Source organism: Puma concolor, chromosome A3, assembly GCF_028749965.1.
Source record: "Puma concolor isolate L17-30 chromosome A3, mPumCon1.1.hap2, whole genome shotgun sequence".
NCBI classification, from domain to species: Eukaryota; Metazoa; Chordata; class Mammalia; order Carnivora; family Felidae; genus Puma; species Puma concolor.
Window position 1 is genome coordinate 36,033,704 of NC_141669.1, and position 18,804 is coordinate 36,052,507.

An 18,804-nucleotide genomic window follows, 5' to 3' on the forward strand; every position below is an offset into this window, starting at 1 on the left:
AGAGGCCACCAGGCTTTGCCCCCGAGTGGCTCTCAGAGGAGCCACTCGGACAGGCGCAATCCTTCGGGAGGGTGAGTCCCAGCTAAGGTGTGCCCTTTGGCCCAGCAATGCCCCCATCCAGTCAGCAGCCGAAAGAACTAATCAAGGATATGGCCAGAGATGTGTCTACACAGGGCTCTGTTTTGTAAGTGGCTGTATGCCCAATACCCAGAGGGTGCCTGGAGCTGAGCAGGTTGTGGGGAAGTATTGCTAAATGGTTGGGGGATGTTTCTGGCAGTGTTATTCACGATACAGAAACAATCCCGATGGCCGATGGCCACCACCACCAAGGAAATGGTGAACCGAGCATCTCACAAGACACACAGGGCAGTCATTAAAGAAAATGATGTGGAAATGGCTCTTTTGACCTTCAAGATACAATGCATTAAAAAGTGCAAACAGCTGCTTACAAAACAGTATGTAGAGTGAGGGTATGAAACACTGGATCATCTCCGGGTAGAATCTCGGCGATTTTTAATCCTTTTCTGCCCATTTGTACTTCCTAATGTCTGTGCAATCAACATGTGTTCATCGTGTTCAAACAAGCGATAGAAGTTTGTGAGTGCCCATGGCAGCCCTCTTTCCCAGCAGGAGCCCTGGAGGGAGGGGCTGGGGCTGGGGCCGGCACCCCTGTGACCCCTCCCCAAGGTCTCCTGCCCTGCCCTTCCAGCTCTGCCCTCCCGGATTTGCCAGGTGGGTGAGGGGTGTAGAGATTTGGGGCTGTTCATGGTGGGCGGGGCCCACGGTAAAGAAGTGACTTAAATTGGAGTCAGGGCTGGGCCTGCGACAGAACGCTTACCCTTCCTATGGCTGCGCCTATGGTTTTCTCAGAGCAGCAAGAATACACGGTCTAGAAGGAATGGTCCACTTAATAACGGGGTGCAGACAGGAAACGGAACCCCATCAAAGGGTGACTCAGAGATGAGGATCGGGGCTGCAATGAGAAAAGTGGGGGGGGGGGGGGTGGGGGGTGTGTGCTGGCTCCTGGGGTCCAGGGAAGCTCCAGGACCGGTACTGCCCCTGGAGGCCCAACCCCAACCTCTGGAGGGAGTCCCCTGGCCACTCTGCCCCGCGACTGTGCAAGCCAGCTAAATTCGGGCTGTGCCCAGGCCTCACTCTTCCCATCCCACTCATTTGAGCGCAGTACCTGCGCTGGGGGCACCATGGCCCCCCTGGAGGCTGCCTAGAGGAAGGGCTGGTCTCCCCAGAGCCTTCCCCCTCCTCCTCTCCTCCAGCACTGGCCCAGAAATAGCCCTTTCCTAGCTTCCTATAATCCACTACGGTGCCGTGAACTCCACTTAGGGTTTGGTTTTGTTTCTGTTTTTGTTTTTGGTATTCCCTGACTTGAGTGCACTGGTGGCAAAGGAGTTTGGACCCCAGTTTCCCAGGAGGTCAGGGAACCCCAGGGACTTTGGGACATAAACAGCCCCGTCCCTGCCTCGTCCGGTCTCCCCCTCTTTCTCTCTCTTCCCAACTATCGCAGTTAAGCCGTGAGTTTCTACTGCTGTTGTTTTCATTAAGTGCCTGTAATGAAAGCCCTGCACATTGAAGGTGAGATTTCTCCAAGAAAAAAATAAAACATACCAAGCCTCTTTTTTGGCCTAGGGGCAGGAGGGTTGATAAAGATACTGAATCTACCAGTTTGACAGATGGACAAAGTGAGACTCCAAAGAAGGGATTTTCCTGAGTCAGTGACCAAGCCAGGAGTCTCCTTCCTGAGCCGGATCCTGACGGAACAATCTTTCATTGGAGGGACTGGGTCAGCCCCACCTGGAGGGCACCTGGCAGAAACACCAAAAATGCTGCTGTAATTGATTCCTTGGGGGAGGGGGGCAGAGCAAGTGGCTGTGTTGGGGCTGGGCGGGCTGGTTGGACAGCAGGGAGGACTCCGCAGCCGCCTCTAAGAGCTGCTGGGCTTCCAGAAGTGTGGAAAGGGGTTCAAGGGTAGTCCTGCCCCACCCCCTCCTTTTACTCACGCGTTTCTGGCACGCCGGCACGTCCCTTCCTCCTGCTACCCACTGGGACCCTCTGCTCTCCCTGGAAATTCTTTGGTTGATCTGGGATAAGCTGTCCCTAGTTACCTTGGGAATACTTCCTGGGGTCACTTTCCTACCCCTGAGTCACAGTCCTCAGGAGCTTGATGGTCCCCAGGGCCCCACAGCCCTGAGGTTAAGGTGGGGGAGAGCTGGGCAAGGAGAGGGGTTCTGCCCTTCCGAAAGCAGTAGGGCTCATAGAGCCTGAGGACGCTAGGTGCGGCCTGCCGGCTGCCTCATGCGCCACCTGCTGGAAACAGGAGGGGGTGCCCACCTGTCAGGGAAAACAGCCGACTGGTTCCCCTTCTCTCTGGCCTCAGGGGTCCAGAGAATTTCCACCACCACATACCCCAAGCCACAAAACCATCCCTTCTCCCTCATTCCTGCATCCAGCCACTCAAATGCATCCCACCTCCTGAGCATTTCTCCAGAATGGACCATTGAAAACGCGGATCAGACCATGTGACCCCTTGGCTTCAAACCCTCCCATGGCTCCTTCTCCAGCCTCAGGATGAAAGCGAATTCCTTAACTTGTCTCCCCAGGCGCCACCAGAGCCCTCGGTCCCCCCCCCCCCCCCCCGGTGGTTCTCACAGTGCTCTGCTCTCATCTTGCACGTGCTCTCTCCTGTCCCTGCCCACATGGTCCCCCTGCTGTATCTCATCCTCAGCTTTCACCCCATTTCTGTTCATCCTTAAGACTTGGCTCAATGGGGGGGCGCCTGGGTGGCTTAGTCGGTTAAGCATCCCACTTGGCTCAGGCCATGATCTCACGGTTCGTGAGTTCAATCCCCATATTGGTCTCTGTGTTGAGAGCTCAGAGCCTGGAGGCCACTTCAGATTCTGTCCCTTCCCCACTCATGCTCTGCTTCTGTCTCTCTCTCTCAAAAATAAATCAACTTAAAAAAAAAAAAAGACGTGGCTCAATGGTCATCCTCTCTGGGAGGCTCCCGGACTCCTCAGCCAGGCTCAGTTGGGGGTCCCTTCAGGCTGGCCCATATTTCCTGGTCATGAGTCTGTCACCCCAACATAGAAGTTGTATTTTATTCACCCTCATATTCTCCCCCTCCACCCTGGCCCCAGGCTCAAGCACAGAACCCAGGGTACAAAGTATTCTCCATAAATGTTTCCCTAGACTTGAGGAAAGCAGATTTCAAAACATGTAAAGATAAGACATTCTATATCAGCCAGAGAGTCTGCAAGTGAATGTGATTTAAGAATAGATGGAAGAGTCCCCAAGCTGAAATTCTGTGCGTGCATGGAGGTGAGTAAAGCGGGCAAGGAAGGGGTGGGGTGACTGGGAAGGGGAGGGGTCTCTTGGGTGAGTGGCACGTCCCTGGGAACATCTTCGTGAGCCTTGCCGAGCATTAAGGATGGTGTGCAGCCTGAAGAGAGGCCACAGGGAGCATGTGGGGTTTTCAGCAAAGCGTCTAGTGTCCCTGTGATAATGACTGCAGGCCAGGTGCAGCTTTCAGCATGGGCGCCTGGGCACGGCCACACCCCAGAGGCAGCAGGTATTTCAGGACAGGCAGCTTGGTCAGAAGTAGTGGGAGTCAGGACGGCAGGGGCCCGGGCACATGGAGATGGCTGCACTCTGGTCTGCTGTTACAGGGTGAACTTCTAAAGGAAGCAACCCCGTACCGAATAGACTCTCCAGAAGGACTTGCTTAGGAAGGATTCAGGTCAGCTGAAGACTTCAGTCCTTGCAGCCCAGGCCCCCCCCCGGGCAGGCCATGCACTCTCTGCATGGCCAGGTGAGTCCCCTTGAAACGAGAGGGTCACCGTGTTCTCAAGACCCGTTGGTCTCTTTGTCGATTAGGAGGTCTCTTTGTCGATTAGGAGGCTCAGGCCAGACCTCCTCAAGGGTACCCAGCATCCTCTTCCTCATTACTCACAGCCTCCTTGGCTACCTGTTCTCTCCAAGGCCAGGGGCAAGGGCTTATCTCAAGGTCAGGGCCCAGGCCACATCTGGCACTGACATCTGCTCCCTCCTCAACCCATGGCACTTGGGGAGAAGACTGAGTCTGGTTTGCAGAACCTCGGGGCAATCTGGGGTCTCGTGTTGTCCAGGAGTATCATAGAGGCAGGTCATGCCCCTTCTAGAGCCTGACTTAGGAACGAAACAGACATGTGTTGGAAATGAGCTGCTGGCCCTATCGTAACATCCTCTGTAGTCCAGTCTCTTCCGGTCACCACATTAAGTGCAAAGGAAGGTTATTAATGTTCCCTCTTTGAGGGAACATTTGGAGGTGCCATGTGTCCATTTCTTCATCCTGGGTGCTCGTGACAACACCATCAGCCAGACTCTCAGGAGCTCTGTCTGACCCCCAAGTCTCCTTTTTGGCATGTCCTGCCCAGATGCCCAGGAGCACCATGGCAAACGCCTTAAGTAGAGTTTACACTGCAGCTAGAAAAAACTGGCTCCACCCCTTGTCCCCTTGAGAAGGCTCTGGAAGGACAGGAGATGTAGTAGCAGAGGCTCCTCATGAGTGCAGGCCTGGAAGAGGGGGGGCTAGGCCTGAAAGACGAGCCCACCCAACCACAATCAGGAGACTGAACTGCATGGTGTCAGGAGGGTCGATAAACAATATTCTCCTCTGTGGGAGAGTTTCAGGTGGTCTGTCGGGTCAGAACCTGTCCCTCTTGCTCAACGCTGACTACACAAAACCAGGAGGATAGGTGCATGATCCTGTTGATGGAATGAGCTGTCGAAAGAATCTCGATCCACTGGAACGGTGGGTTCTAGCTTGCAGCATGAAATGGAAGCAGGAGAAATGTGGCGGCCAATTCACAAACAGATTCCTAGCTTCATAACTGTTTGTGGAAACAAAAAGACCGTAATGGGTCAGCTGGCCACAAGTTAGCATATGTCAGTAATGAGGCCTGATATCTAAGATGGCTTTGTAAGGCTAGACAGCCTGAGAGGTCAAAGGTCGCGCTGCAGAGGCCCAGGGGCATTGTCCTGTGCTGCTCAGCCCCGCTCTGGAGCTTTAGACAGCCAAGACCAGATGAGGTAGGGCCAGAGCAGCAAGCCGTGAGAAGCCACCTGTGTCCAGGACAGGACCACCTGAGGGTCAGGAGGAGGGCCAGGAAGGGCAGGGGAAAGCCTCCATTGGATTCTGGTCTTTCCCACTGAAAGCAGCTGGGGACTTGCCCTGCCTGTCTCCTCCCACCACTTCTCACCTGCATTCTCTGAGCCTCTACGGACCTGGCCACCAAGCCTCTGTCACAGCCACTGAAGGACGAGAGGAGTCTAGACCAGCCCTCCCGGGGCTCTGTTCCAAACAGAGGGGCTCTGGTTCCCTGTCTCATGCAGCTGGTGCATTCCCAGTCCGAGGATGGGGCAAAATGTGTCCAGGGTCCCCCTAGGCCGTGGGAGAGGACGTAGGAACACCTTGACACCCAGAGGTCACAGGCACGCCTGCATCCCCACAGCCAGCCCCTCAGAAGTATTCTCCCAGGAGGCAGGGTGTTGTATGAAGGAAGCAAATGGACAGTTGCTTTTCTGGGTCTCTTTGAAAGGAAAGGTCTTTGCTCCCTGGGTGACCTACGATAAGAACGCTGCTCTCAGCCCCATTTCATTAGAGAAGGCCAAATCCAAAATGAGAGGCTTGTAGTGACAAGTGTCATGCAATGCCTTTATCCGATGCACAAGTACTGTTAACTGAATCACAGGTGCACAAAACGTTAAATATGCACACTCCCCAGAGCGCGGGGGGGGGGGGGGGGTGTGTGTGAATTATACACCAGTCTGTGTCCCTAAGATGTAAGGAGGCATCATCAGACTGTGGGAGGGGCTTCTGAACCACAAACCCTTACCCAAAGAAAAGCCAGCTTTAAAAAAAATTTTTTTTTCCTAACATTTATTTTTGAGACAGAGAGAGACAGAGCACGAACAGGGGAGGGTCAGAGGGAGGGAGACACAGAATCCGAAACAGGCTCCAGGCTCTGAGCTGTCAGCACAGAGCCCGACGCGGGGCTTGAACTCATGGACCACGAGATCGTGACCTGAGCCGAAGTCGGCCGCTTAACCGACTGAGCCACCCAGGCGCCCCAAGAAGAGCCAGCCTTTGAGGAACAGGGACAAAGGCAAAACTCTTCATTCCCACGGGAGACTTTCTTTTCCCGTTAAGATGCAAGTCCCCAAAACTTCAGTTTGGAAAACAGGTTTCTGGTGGGCTGTAAGGGAGCTGTCATCTGAGCACAAAACTTGCTGCTCAAGCAAGAACAGGGAGAGAGCAGAGATAAAGGCCTTGCACACAGCTAGCAGTTAAGGGAGCCTTGATTCGGCTGCCCACCGAAATCACCTGTTGCACCCCCCTAAATGTGACTCTCCAGGGCCAGGTTTCAGGTATATGCAGCTTTCGTGAGCTCCCCACGGGTTCTGATGGGCCAGGTGGACTGAGAGCCACTGCCATGGGCAGACCTAGCCCCGCTCCAGGAGAGCAGCCCTTATCCTGAAGGGCAGGGGCACCCCCACCTCACGCACTCCTGAAGTTTCCTGCGGGGGCATGGAGTAGGGTGTCAGGATTCCACTCCTGCCTGTGGCCATCTCCAACCCCACCTTTCCCATGCACCATAGGCAGGTCCCTCTGTGTCAGGCTTGGGGGACCAGATCAGTACAGGTCTGGGAGCGATACGTGGGAAGGAGGTGTAGGGAGAGAGCTGGGTCCCTCAGCTATTTCGGGGTATGAGGGGCAGGAAGCAGTGGGTCACGGGGAGGAGCCTGGGCCTCAGAAAGGCCCGAGAAGCTTTGGGGAAGCTTTCAGTTAGTTGCGAGTAGCTGGGATTTGGGGACACACACCTGTCCCCAGAATGTTTGGAGATGTAGAGAGCTCCCCGACAAGGTCCGGGCAGCCTCCGGGGTTGCCTGGGTCCCCAGTGGGGCCACAAGAGAGCTCTTGGGGATGGGCTAACGTGCCAGCAGGAAGACAGACAAGTGACCAGAGCAGTGAGGTCCCCGCCTTGCTTCAGTTGGTTCTTCCAACGTAGAGGACGGTGAGGGAAGGGCTTCAAAATCAACACAATAAGGGGTGCCTGGGTGGCTCAGTCGGTTGGGCGCCCAACTTCAGCTCAGGTCCTATCTCACTGTTCCGTGAGTTGGAGCCCCCTCCGGGCTCTGTGCCGTCAGTCTCTCTGAGACTGAGAACAAAGCCAAGGCTCTGCTTTGGATCCTCCGCCTCCTCCTCTCTCTGCTCCTCCTGTGAGCACTTGCTCGCTCCCTCTCTCCCTCTCTCAAAGATAAACAAACGTGTGAAAATAATGATGACATAACTGGACGATTGGAGCAGTGCCTTTACCTGGGGTCGCCGTTGCTGTGCTGGCTGTCAGCCGGGGCCGCCCTCTGCTTCTCGAAGCTGCTCTCAGCTCCCTGTATGTGGGCCCCTCTGCCCCTCAGCCAGCAACCGTGCATCCGATCCTTCTCACACTTGAAATCCCTCTGACTTCCCTGTTGTTTTTCTCTTGCCTCTTCCACCTTATCTCCCTGCTCTCTGGCCGACTTGTCTGTTTCCTAGACTGTGATTAGGGACCCATTGGGGCCCACCTGGATGTTCCTGGATTGCCTCCTTGAGAGCCAGCTGATTGGTAACCCTAATTACATCTGCAAAGCCCCATCACATCACAGAACAGTATTTGAATAACCAAGGGACAAGAATCTTCAGGGGACATCATTGGAATTTTGCCTCCGATAGGTTTTTTTAATTGTAAAGCTTCTCACTGTCTTTAATTCGCTGATGTGAACTCTGACTCCCCCAGACGGAGGTGTTTTGTTTTGTTTTCTTTCTTTTTTTCCTATGTCAGGTGTATCTGTTAGGATTAGATTCTGTTGAATATTCAGAAAATCTAAAATAACAGTAGGCATTCTCGCATGAAATAAGACTGGAGGTTGGCCATTCAGGGCTAACCCGGCGGTTCCAAGAAGCAACAATAACACAGGCTCCTTCTCTGTTTTGTTTACTTCTACCCTTGGGATTGCTTCATGGTACAGATGGCGGCTGGAGGTCCAGCCATCACATTCACACTCCAGGCTGGGGGATGGCCTGGACGGGTTGATACCCCTTCTGGATGAGGCACCACCTTCCTCTAAGCAGCCTTCCTAGAAGTCACTTCCAGACCTTGAATGTACATTTCATCGCCCAGAGCTTGATCATAAGGCCACACGTAGCTATAGGGAGATTGGGAAACATGCTCTTTGGGCTGGGCAATCTGCTGGAATAAAGCCAGGGTTCTGTGGCTTAGGGAGAAGGGAAGTGGGACACTGGATGGATCCAGCCTTCACTGCCCCCTGAGTATTTCAAGGACATTTGACTACAGATGGCTTTTTTTTTTTCCACTGAGCACACAGTTCAGAAAGTGTGGCTCTTTTCCTTTAACCTGTGGAGAAACGTATTACATCTACCTGCCCCATACATGTACACGTTCTACAGTGGGGAACCCAAAAGTCCCAAAGTGGGGAAAGTATTCTTTCTTTTAAAATTGAGATTATCTATTTATTTAGAGAGAGTGTGTGTGAGAGAGAGAGCGCTCGCACAACCGGGGGAAGTGCAGAGAGAGAGAGAATCCCAAGAAGGCTCTAAGCTGCGAGTACACAGCCCGACGTGGGGCTTGATGTCCCAAGCTGAGAGATCATGACTTGAGCCGAGATCGAGAGTCGGACACTTAACCGACTGAGCCACCCAGACGCCCCAGGAGTGAAAGTATTAAACAGAGAGTCGGAGGATGAAACCCGAGAGACTGAGAACATCAAGGCATTGGTGGAAGGCGTTGGGACATCCCAGCGGGGTGTCCCATGGGATAAATTACTGCCATCTGAGGAAACAGACTCCCCTCGATGGCCAGGCCAGGAGAACACCCGGGTGAAGAAGGCGCTGGGCCCGGATGCAGGTTGGTCCCTTTAGAAGTGTGATACATGGAGGGGCGCCTGGGTGGCGCAGTCGGTTAAGCGTCCGACTTCAGCCAGGTCACGATCTCGCGGTCCGGGAGTTCGAGCCCCGTGTCGGGCTCTGGGCTGATGGCTCGGAGCCTGGAGCCTGCTTCCCATTCTGTGTCTCCCTCTCTCTCTGCCCCTCCCCCGTTCATGCTCTGTCTCTCTCTGTCCCAAAAATAAAATAAACGTTGAAAAAAAAAAAAAAAAAAAAAAAAAGAAGTGTGATACATGGGGATCGTGGGTGTCAGCAGGATGGGATTCCCCGGGAGGGAATAAGCTGGAACCAAGGACCTAGGCTAAACCAGGGACCAGGCAGGAAGCATGGGGTCCAGGTACACACTTAATCCAAGGTCAGTGTGAAGCAACAAGGTGGCCCGTGGCCCACCAGCTTTGGCACCAAGGGGAGGAAGCAGGCTGAGCAAAGCAGGGCTTAGGTGAGTGCAGATACCAAGGCACCCGACAGGGGGCTGCAAGTGTCAGCAGGCAGCGGGAGGTCAAGGGCAGGAAGGCAGAGCAGGGCAGCAGGAAGAAGGACGCCCCAACTCTAGTTTGTTGGGAGCCCCCCGGAAGGAGCAGGATCCGGGCATGCACACTGGAGGCAGACGCTCCAGGGTTGGCTCAAGGACTCCACACTTCTCCACACCGAAGCTCTGATAGGGAGGCTCAAGCAGCTCTTCCTGGGGAGACGTCAGGCAGCTGGGAGCACCCTGGAAACTTTCGGGGAGAGACGGTTTCTGCTTCAGGTCGGTGGGTGGGCACAGCTGGCATCCCCTCTGGCGGAAAATCCTTGGGATTCAGCAGCACGGCCGCATCGTGGAGCAGCCCCGGGCCTCTGCACCTCCGTGTCAGCCGAAGGCCGGGGACGGCCTTCCAGGAGCAGCACCGCCATGAACAGCGGCCCACAGATGGCCCCACTGGATCACAACGCTCCCCCACTTAAAACACCTCAGGGCTACTTGTGCCCCCTAATAAAGTTCTGCCCCCCCCCCCCCCAGTGTTTGTTAAATGCTATGACAGACAGTGTTCCGTGTTCACCCAGCCCCAGTTCAGCCTCCTCTCCCCAAGGCGGAGGAAGACTGCCTTTCCCAGCCTCCCTTGAGGTGGGGTTGGGGCCATGCGATGGATCCCGGTGGACAGGCCGGAAGCAGAGGTGAGGTGAGTTAGCCCCTGGCCAAAGCACAGCAGAGCACGTGTGAGGTCCCACAACTCTCTGCTCCCCTTGCATGGGGATGCTGAAGCCGCACAGCGGGATGGCGAGGTTACAAGATGGTGGGACGTCCATCAGCCTGGATCCCTGGGCCGCTTGGCAGAGACATGGAGACGAGGCACTGAGATCTGTAGTTAATCTCTTCCTGAAACATAACCTAGACTATCCTAGCTAAATACAGCCACCAGATGGACCAGGGGTTCTCCCACGTCTTCACATGAAACCCTCTCACAACCAACTGTTATCTCCAGTGCCACACCCTTCTATCCCCAGACAAGACACAGCCACCCTGAAGATGTCTCGGCCCCAACATGCCCTTCTGTCATGCCTGTATCTCTCTGCCACGGGACATGCCGTGTCATGACCCAAGTGCCCTCTTGTGGTTCTCTGTGGTTAAGCCTCCTGTGGTTCCCTGTGTTAAGCATTTTTAGGCAAGGGGTCTCAGGTTTCACCTCTATGCACAGAAGGAACGGCAACACAGAACCTCTATTTGGGGGGTCCAAAGACCCCCTCAGCACCTTCTCCAGAGCACTTTCCATAATGCCTTCCTCTTCCCATCCAACAAGCTGGGGTCAGAGCCATCTCCCCACCACAGGTCATGATCTCCTCCCCTATCCTGAGACCTCTGCTTGTTTCTATGGTAACAACTTTCCAGACCCGACCCAATGGGAGACTGGGTGACAAGCCAGTGTGTGGGCTCCCTGTCCTGTCCAAGCTGCAGGAGTACAGAGTGCCCACAGGTGTCAGTTAGAAGCAGCCTGTCCCAAGCTGAGTAAATGGGTGTATTGAAAAGGAAGGAAGGGGCCTCGGGGTGGCTCAATTAGTTGAGCATCTGACTTCAGCTCAGGTCATGATCTCGCAGTTCATGAATTCGAGCCCCACATTGGGCTCATTGTTGTCAGCTCAGAGCCTGCTTGGGATCCTCGGTCCCCCTCTCTCTGCCCCTCCCCTACTTGCACTCTTCTAGAAATAAGTATGTTTTTTAAAAAAGGAACAAAATATTTAAAACTTGTGTGTGCGTGTGTGTGTGTGTGTAAGGCTGAAACAAAGAGCTATAATTTGGAATCCTTATAAGAAACCTTGGATAAAGGTGTGCTTCCAAAAACTCAAACCAAAGATTCTGAATGTGACTTGAAGTTGTCCCTGGGGAAAGTGCATCTTTCCAAAACAATTAGTCCAACAGAGAACAGGATATGCCACATAATGAGGCAAACTGAAATTGGAACCAAAAAATAATTTCAGGTGCATTTTTCCAAGAGTTCAAAAGACCGTTCAGTCCACAAACCTTCACTGAGCACCTATTAGACGTCCACCACCATGCTGGGAACACGGCTGAATGGAGGAATATTTCTGCAACTCCGTTCGCTTAAAAATAAAAAAGGAGCAAACCTAAATTAGTAGGAGCTATTGTAGGGATCAGGGTACAAAGATGTGCTAGACAATGACAAGAAAATAGAATCCTTTTTCTTGTTTCTCTGCAGACAAGGCTTCTAAAGAGACAAGCCATCTTATTTTCTTTTGAAGCAGACAAGCTGGACGTCCCGGATCAAATGTCAGCAAAATCCATGGGATGTACTAAGACCGACAAACACTGAACCGGTGAAGTCACTCCGGAGTTATGAAGACATGAAAAGCAAAATACCATCCTGGAAATGTCAGCCAAAACACGTCTCCTGTGGTTTTACTTGGCCGCCAGACCAGGAGAGTCCCAGGTCCCCTTGCCTTGCTTGTAACCCTGGAGTCCCATCGCCAGGGGCTCCCAGCTTCATATTTACTTGCACTGGGATATCACAGAACCCCTTTTAATCCGTTTCTTCGCTTGGAAACTTGGTGTATTCATACCTCCTAAAGAGGAGGTGATGTGATGAATATTCAGCACTTGAAGTCGTTCCTGCCACGTGGCAAATGTTCAACAAATGTTGGTCATTATCATCGGAACCTGGGGCTCATTAATACATCGAAAATCATCGTGGCATGGCTCTGTGAAAGGGGAACCGTCGGAGGGAAATCATTTAGACTTCTCCAAACTCCTCCAAGGGGACTATGCCACAAGTCAGCCACTCTGGGAGATGACATTTCAGTATTTGGGGAACTCTTCTCCAGCCTAGCTTTCAACAGGGCCCTAAGCACATTCTCTTGAATACCTGCTGTGGTGGCACATTTGCACCCTAGATGCTAATTTTTGGAAAAAGATAAAAGTCGTTTTCAGCCAAGGCTGGTGAAGTGAATAGGCGACCGAGGTGACTCATGCCATCTATTCAAAAGTGGATTATGATGATGACATAAGGAAACCAGTTCTCTTTAGCGGCTCCAGAGAGCACTGGGATTTCTAGGGACCCCTCCTGGGCACTCAGATGACTGGTGCAGCACTGCCACCTGGTGAAGCCTAGGGGAACTACAAGGCGGTTATTAAAAGGCCAATAAATCCTTAAAAGCACAAAACTGGAAGGCAGAGCTCCTAGACAGCAGCATACTGGAGTCCAGCAACACTGCAGAGATCTCCTGCCCGCCCCCCCTTCACCAAGTGTTCCCCTGAAGTTAAATTAATGCCATCTACTCAGCTAACTCTAAGCCTTTGCCAGGCAATTAGTATTTCCTTCCTTCCTTTTTATTTCTTTTTAAACCCAGAGACATGAATCACATGCACACGCACGTGCACACACACACACACACACACACACACACTCACATATATTTAGACATTTTATATATACTGGATGGATAAATCTTAACTGTACCATTTTGACAAACAGATACGCACCGTGTAATCTATACCTCCATTGAGATAAGGAACATTTTCACCACCCTAGAAAATTCCCTTGTGCCTCTCCTCTAAGAGGCAGTGACTCTTCTATTGTCTGTCACTAGGGACCAGTTTTATCTTTTCTAGAGTTCCATGTACATAGAATCACAGTCAGCACTCGTTCAGGAACTCGTTCTTTTTATTGTAGAGTAATATAATCCATTGTGTGAATATTGCATAATTTGTCTTTCCATTATACTGCTGATGGGCATCTGGGCTGTTTCTACTGTTGGCTACAAGAACAGCCTACATACGAGGAACATTCTGTGGAAGTCTTTTTTGGAACAAATGTTTTCACATCTTGGGCAAGTACTCAAGAGTCAGCTTTTTGGGTCAGTGGGTAGGTATATATTTATCTTTTTTTTTTTTAATTTTTTTTTTCTTCAACGTTTTTATTTATTTATTTATTTTTTTTTTTGGGACAGAGAGAGACAGAGCATGAACGGGGGAGGGGCAGAGAGAGAGGGAGACACAGAATCGGAAACAGGCTCCAGGCTCCGAACCATCAGCCCAGAGCCTGACGCGGGGCTCGAACTCACGGACCGCGAGATCGTGACCTGGCTGAAGTCGGACGCTTAACCGACTGCGCCACCCAGGCGCCCCGGTATATATTTATCTTTATGAGACACTGCCAAACCATTTTCCAAAGTGGTGGTAGAATTGTTACCTTCCCACCTGCAGTATTTCCTTTTATTTCTAAAGTTCGATTTCTAAAGGAGTCCAATTCTATGGGAGCTGCAAAACAAGGCAGCTCACATAGAATAAGCCTTCATATAAACTATTGCGTCAGCATTAGGTGAAGCAGATGTTCTATAAAACTCACCACACTTTGAAATGGAAACACTTGATTAAAGCATAATATGTCTACTCATAAGAATGTAACAGCTACCTCCAGATGTCAAAACCATAAAATAAAAAAAAAAAATACATCACTTCTCACTAAAAGGAACCAAGGATCCTTGGAGAATGGCTGATTCCAGATTTGGTGCAAGGAAAGAATAAAATGAGGGGCACCTGAGTGGCTCACTCAGTTAAGTGTCTGGCTTTGGCTCAGGTCATGATCTCACGGTCTGTGAGTTTGAGCCCCACGTCGGGGTCTATGCTGACAGCTCGGAGCCTGGAGCCTACTTCGGATCCTGTGTCTCCCTCTCTCTCTGCCCCTCCCCTGCTCATGCTCTGTGTGTCTCTCTCTCAAAAATAAATAAACATTTTTAAAAAAAGAAAGAATAAAATGAGCCGGGAACCTCCTGCTAAGTCAGAAAACAAGGGCATACTCAAAGGAAAGGATAGAGGGGCCAGCCTGAAGGGCTCCCACTTATCTACATTTTGTCATAACAAAATGATGAGAGATAAAATTCTCAGTACAAATATCTTACAAAGGACTTGTGTCAAGAACATACCAAGAACTCCCACAAATGAATCAAAAAGATAGAATTATTTGAGGGGTGCTGGGTGGCTCAGTCAGTTAAGCATCTGACTCTTGGTTTCTGCTCAGGTCACTCTCTCACAGTCTGTGATTTCGAGCCCCATGTCAGGCTCTGAACTGGCAGCGTGGAGCCTGCCTGGGATTCTCTCTCTCTGTCCTTCTCTTTCACTCTCTCTCTCTCTCTCTCTCGCTCAAAATAAATAAATAAATAAATAAATAAATAAATAAACAAACAAAAATTTAGGGAAAAAAAGAATTATTTTAAATGGACAGAAGATTTGAGTAGTCACCTTCTAAAAAGTAGATACCCAACGTGGCAATGAGAAAGAATGAAATATGGCCCTTTGTAGCCACGTGGATAGAACTGGAGAGTGTTATGCTAAGTGAAATAAGCCATACAGAGAAAGACAGATACCATATGTTTTCACTCTTATGTGGATCCTGAGAAACTTAACAGAAGTCTATGGGGGAGGGGAAGAAAAAAGACCAAGAGGTTAGAGAGGGAGAGAGCCAAAGCATAAGAGACTCTTTTTTTAAAAAAAAATATATGAGGGGCGCCTGGGTGGCGCAGTCGGTTAAGCGTCCGACTTCAGCCAGGTCACGATCTCGCGGTCCGTGAGTTCGAGCCCTGCGTCAGGCTCTGGGCTGATGGCTCGGAGCCTGGAGCCTGTTTCCGATTCTGTGTCTCCCTCTCTCTCTGCCCCTCCCCCGTTCATGCTCTGTCTCTCTCTGTCCCAAAAATAAATAAAAAACGTTGAAAAAAAAATAAATAAAAAATAAAAAAAAATATGAAATTTATTGTCAAATTGTTTCCATAAGAGACTCTTAAAAACTGAGAACAAACTGAGGGTTGATGAGGGGTGGGAGGGAGGGGAGGGTGGGTGATGGGTATTGAGGAGGGGACCTTTTGGGATGAGCACTGGGTGTTGTATGGAAACCAATTTGACAATAAATTTCATATTAAAAAATTAAAAAATTAAAAAAACATAAAAAGTAGATATCCAAATGTACAATTAGCATTTGAAAAAGTGATCAATATCATTAGTTCTCAGAACAATGAAAATGAAAACCACCATGAGAGACTACTACCCGTGAACCAGGCAATTAAAATTTAAAAGACTAAAATTATAAAGTGTTGAAAAACTGGAACTCTCATACTTTGCTGATAGAGGTGTTGTAAATTGCTAAAGTCATTTGGGCGCCATTTGACATTATCTTCTAAAGTTAAATATATGCCTTCTCCATGACACAGGAATTCACTCCCAAGTATCTATTTCCAAGAGAAAGACATATGCTTACCACGAATGTCCATAACAGTTGTATTCATAATGGTCCCTAACTGGAAACAAGTCAAATATCCATCAACGGTAGGACAGATAAACAAACTGCCGTATATTCATACAACAGAATTTATACCATTAGTGAAAGACAACAAATTGCTGATACGTGCAAGATGGTTGGATTACACAAAATGTGGAGTGAGGAAGCCAGATTATATGATTTTTTTAAAACGATGATCAAAAACAGGTAAAACTAGTCAAGGATAGTAGAAACCAAAGCAGCAATTACCTCTGGGGACAGGGAGGTGAGACTCTGGGAAGACGAGGTGGGATGGGGTGGATTGACTGGGAAGAGGAGGCAAGAAGGAGCCTTCTGGAATAATGGACATGTTCTGTATGTTGACCTAAAGCTGGCCGGTGGTTACATGGATCTGTGTATTTGCCATCCGCGGATCCTCACCAGAGTAACCTCTAGAAGATGTCATTCAGGAAGAAAGAAAATGCCTCCGGAAGGAAGGTCTTCTGGAATGCAAGAAGGAATAGAGATAAACATGTGGGCAAATCCAAACAAACACTGATTGTATAAAACAGTGATCATGTTAGTACTTGTAAAAACAACACTTAGGATGGGGCGGTCAGTGCGGTATATCGATTGCAAAGACTGACCCAGTTCTTCGCCCCTCCCTGTGTCCACACCCTTTGTAATGTGATTGTTCAGCTCCCTTAATGCAGAGGTCGAGTCTGTTTTCCCCTCCTCTTGAATCCAGGCCAGCCTTGTGACCTGCTTTGGCCAGTAGAATGTGCTGAAAGTTTTGGTGCGCTAAATTTGAGCGGAGGCTTCAAATGGCCTTGCGTGCCTTTATTCTCTTGGACCTCTGCCACTAGGAGAGCATGTCTGAGCTAGCCCCCTGGAATAGGAGGGAGGAGAGCAGAGACATCCCATCCGAGGCCATCCTCCACCAACCAGCCACACAGCCAACCCATCCCTTGACTGTAGACACTGAGATCAGATCAGCAGCACCATCCAGCTGACCTGCAGATTCATGAGGAATCATATGTAGCTGTTGTTTTAAACCACTAAATTTTATTTAAAAAATTTTTTTAATGTTTATTTATTTTTGCCAGAGAGGCAGAGTGGGAGAGGGGAGGGGCAGAGAGAGAGGGAGACACAGAATCCAAAGCAGCCTCCAGGCTCCGAGCTGGCAGCACAGAGCCCGATGCGGGGCTTGAACCCATGAACCATGAGATCATGCGGACGCTTAACCGATCTAGCCACCCAAGTGCCCCGAAGCCACTAAATTTTAGAATGCTTTGCTATGCACCAATAACTAACCGAGACAGGAGTGATTGAAGCTAAAATATCCCAAGGTCCTTACTATCTTTGGAGGAATTACAATGAAATTGAATAAGAGTATGAATTAAGCATGCTTTAATATAATTCAGCTTGTTAAAATGTTAACAATAACCATGAAAAAGAATGGAAAGAGTAGGTACATTTCAAACCTGTAAGGTAAAAACTAAAATTTGTTAATCAATCCGAAAGAAAACAAGAAAGAAGAGGGGAACAGGCAAAAAGAAAGTGCAAGACTGGTATAATATAAAAACATATTAGCGTGACGGTTAATTTTTATAAATACTTCTTTAATGTTTTTATTTTACATCTCAAAATGTATTTATTTTGAGAGAGAGAGAGAGAAAGAGAGAGAGAAGCAGAGAGAGAATCCCAAGCAGGCTCCATGCTCAGCCTGGAGACTAACAAATGTGAGATCACGACCTGAGCTACAATCAAGAGTCAGAAGCTCGACCGACTGAGCCACCCAGGTGTCCCTGTGATGGTTAACTTGACAGGGCCGGGGATGCCCAAATATCTTGTTAAGCATTATTTGTGCATGTCTCTGTGAGAGCGTTTCCAGAAGAGATTAGTGTTCGAATCGAGGGGCTGAGTAAATCAGAGGGCCCTCCGCGGTGTGGGTGGGCATCATCCAATATGTTATCGGACTAAATAGAGCCAAAAGCCAGAGGGTTGAATTGGCTCCCCCTGACTGACTGTTGAGCTGACACACTGGGTCTTCTTCTGTCCTCTGTGCTCTGGGTTCTCAGGCTTGTGGGCTTGGGCTGGAATTTATTCTACCAGCTTTCCTGAGCCCTCAGCTTGCAGACAACAGGTCATGGGACTTCAGTCTCCATAAATGCATGAGCCAATTCCTTGTAATAAATATCACTATTTATCCAATAGATTATATATATATCTTATTGGTTGTGTGTCTCTGGAGAACCCTGACTGATACAGAATTTGGTACCAACAGTGGTTCTGGAAAAAACAGAATTTTAAGGATAAGTTTCCTGAATTTGTTCCAGGGGTTCTGGAATGGGCTCTCAAATCTGATTGTATTTAAAGACTCAGGGTGCCTGGGTTGCTCAGGCGTGAAGCATCTGACTCTTGGTTTCAGCTCAGGTCACAATCTCACGGTTTCATGAGTTTGAGCCCTGCGTCAGGCTCTGCACTGGCAGCACGGATCCTGCTTGGAGTTGTCTCTGTCTCTGTCTCTGTCTCTGTCTGCCCTTTCCCTACTTGCGCTCTCTGTCTCTCTCAAAATAAATAAATAAACTTTAAAAATAAAATTAAAAAGCGGTGCCTGGGTGGCTCAGTCGGTTCAGCGTCCAACTTCGTTCAGCTCAGGTCATGATCTCATGGTCCGTGGATTCAAGCGCCGCATCGGGCTCTGTGCTGACAGCTCGGAGCCTGGAGCCTGCTTTGGATCCTGTGTCTCCTTTGCTCTCTGCCCCCCCCCCCCCCCCCCGCTCATGCTCTGTCTCACTCTGTCTCTAAAAAATAATAAATAAATGTTAAAAAAGATTTTTTTTAAATACAATTAAATTGAAAAGAAAGACACTAATGATTCTATTTCTAGGAGTAAAGAGAGACATGATCCAGCAATAGAGATAAGCAAAATATCCGCATTGGATATTCCTAACCAACCATTTTGTAAGAAGCAAGGAGCTAGAAGGAATATTTTTGGAAAACCAACTGTAGTCTAAGGGTCCGACATTAAGCTTTTGATAGCCAAGCATCCATTGCAGAGACATCCAT

The 18,804-nt window shown here is 49.8% G+C and overlaps 1 long non-coding RNA gene across 1 annotated transcript; it reads left to right on the top strand.

Annotated features, from left to right (window-relative positions):
* The first annotated feature begins 10,033 nt into the window (after positions 1-10,033).
* LOC147582365 (uncharacterized) lies at positions 10,034-12,417 on the top strand. The gene is made up of 2 exons (XR_015248701.1): positions 10,034-10,152; positions 11,686-12,417. It is a non-coding gene; the product is annotated as an uncharacterized LOC147582365 (long non-coding RNA).
* The last annotated feature ends 6,387 nt before the right edge of the window (positions 12,418-18,804 follow it).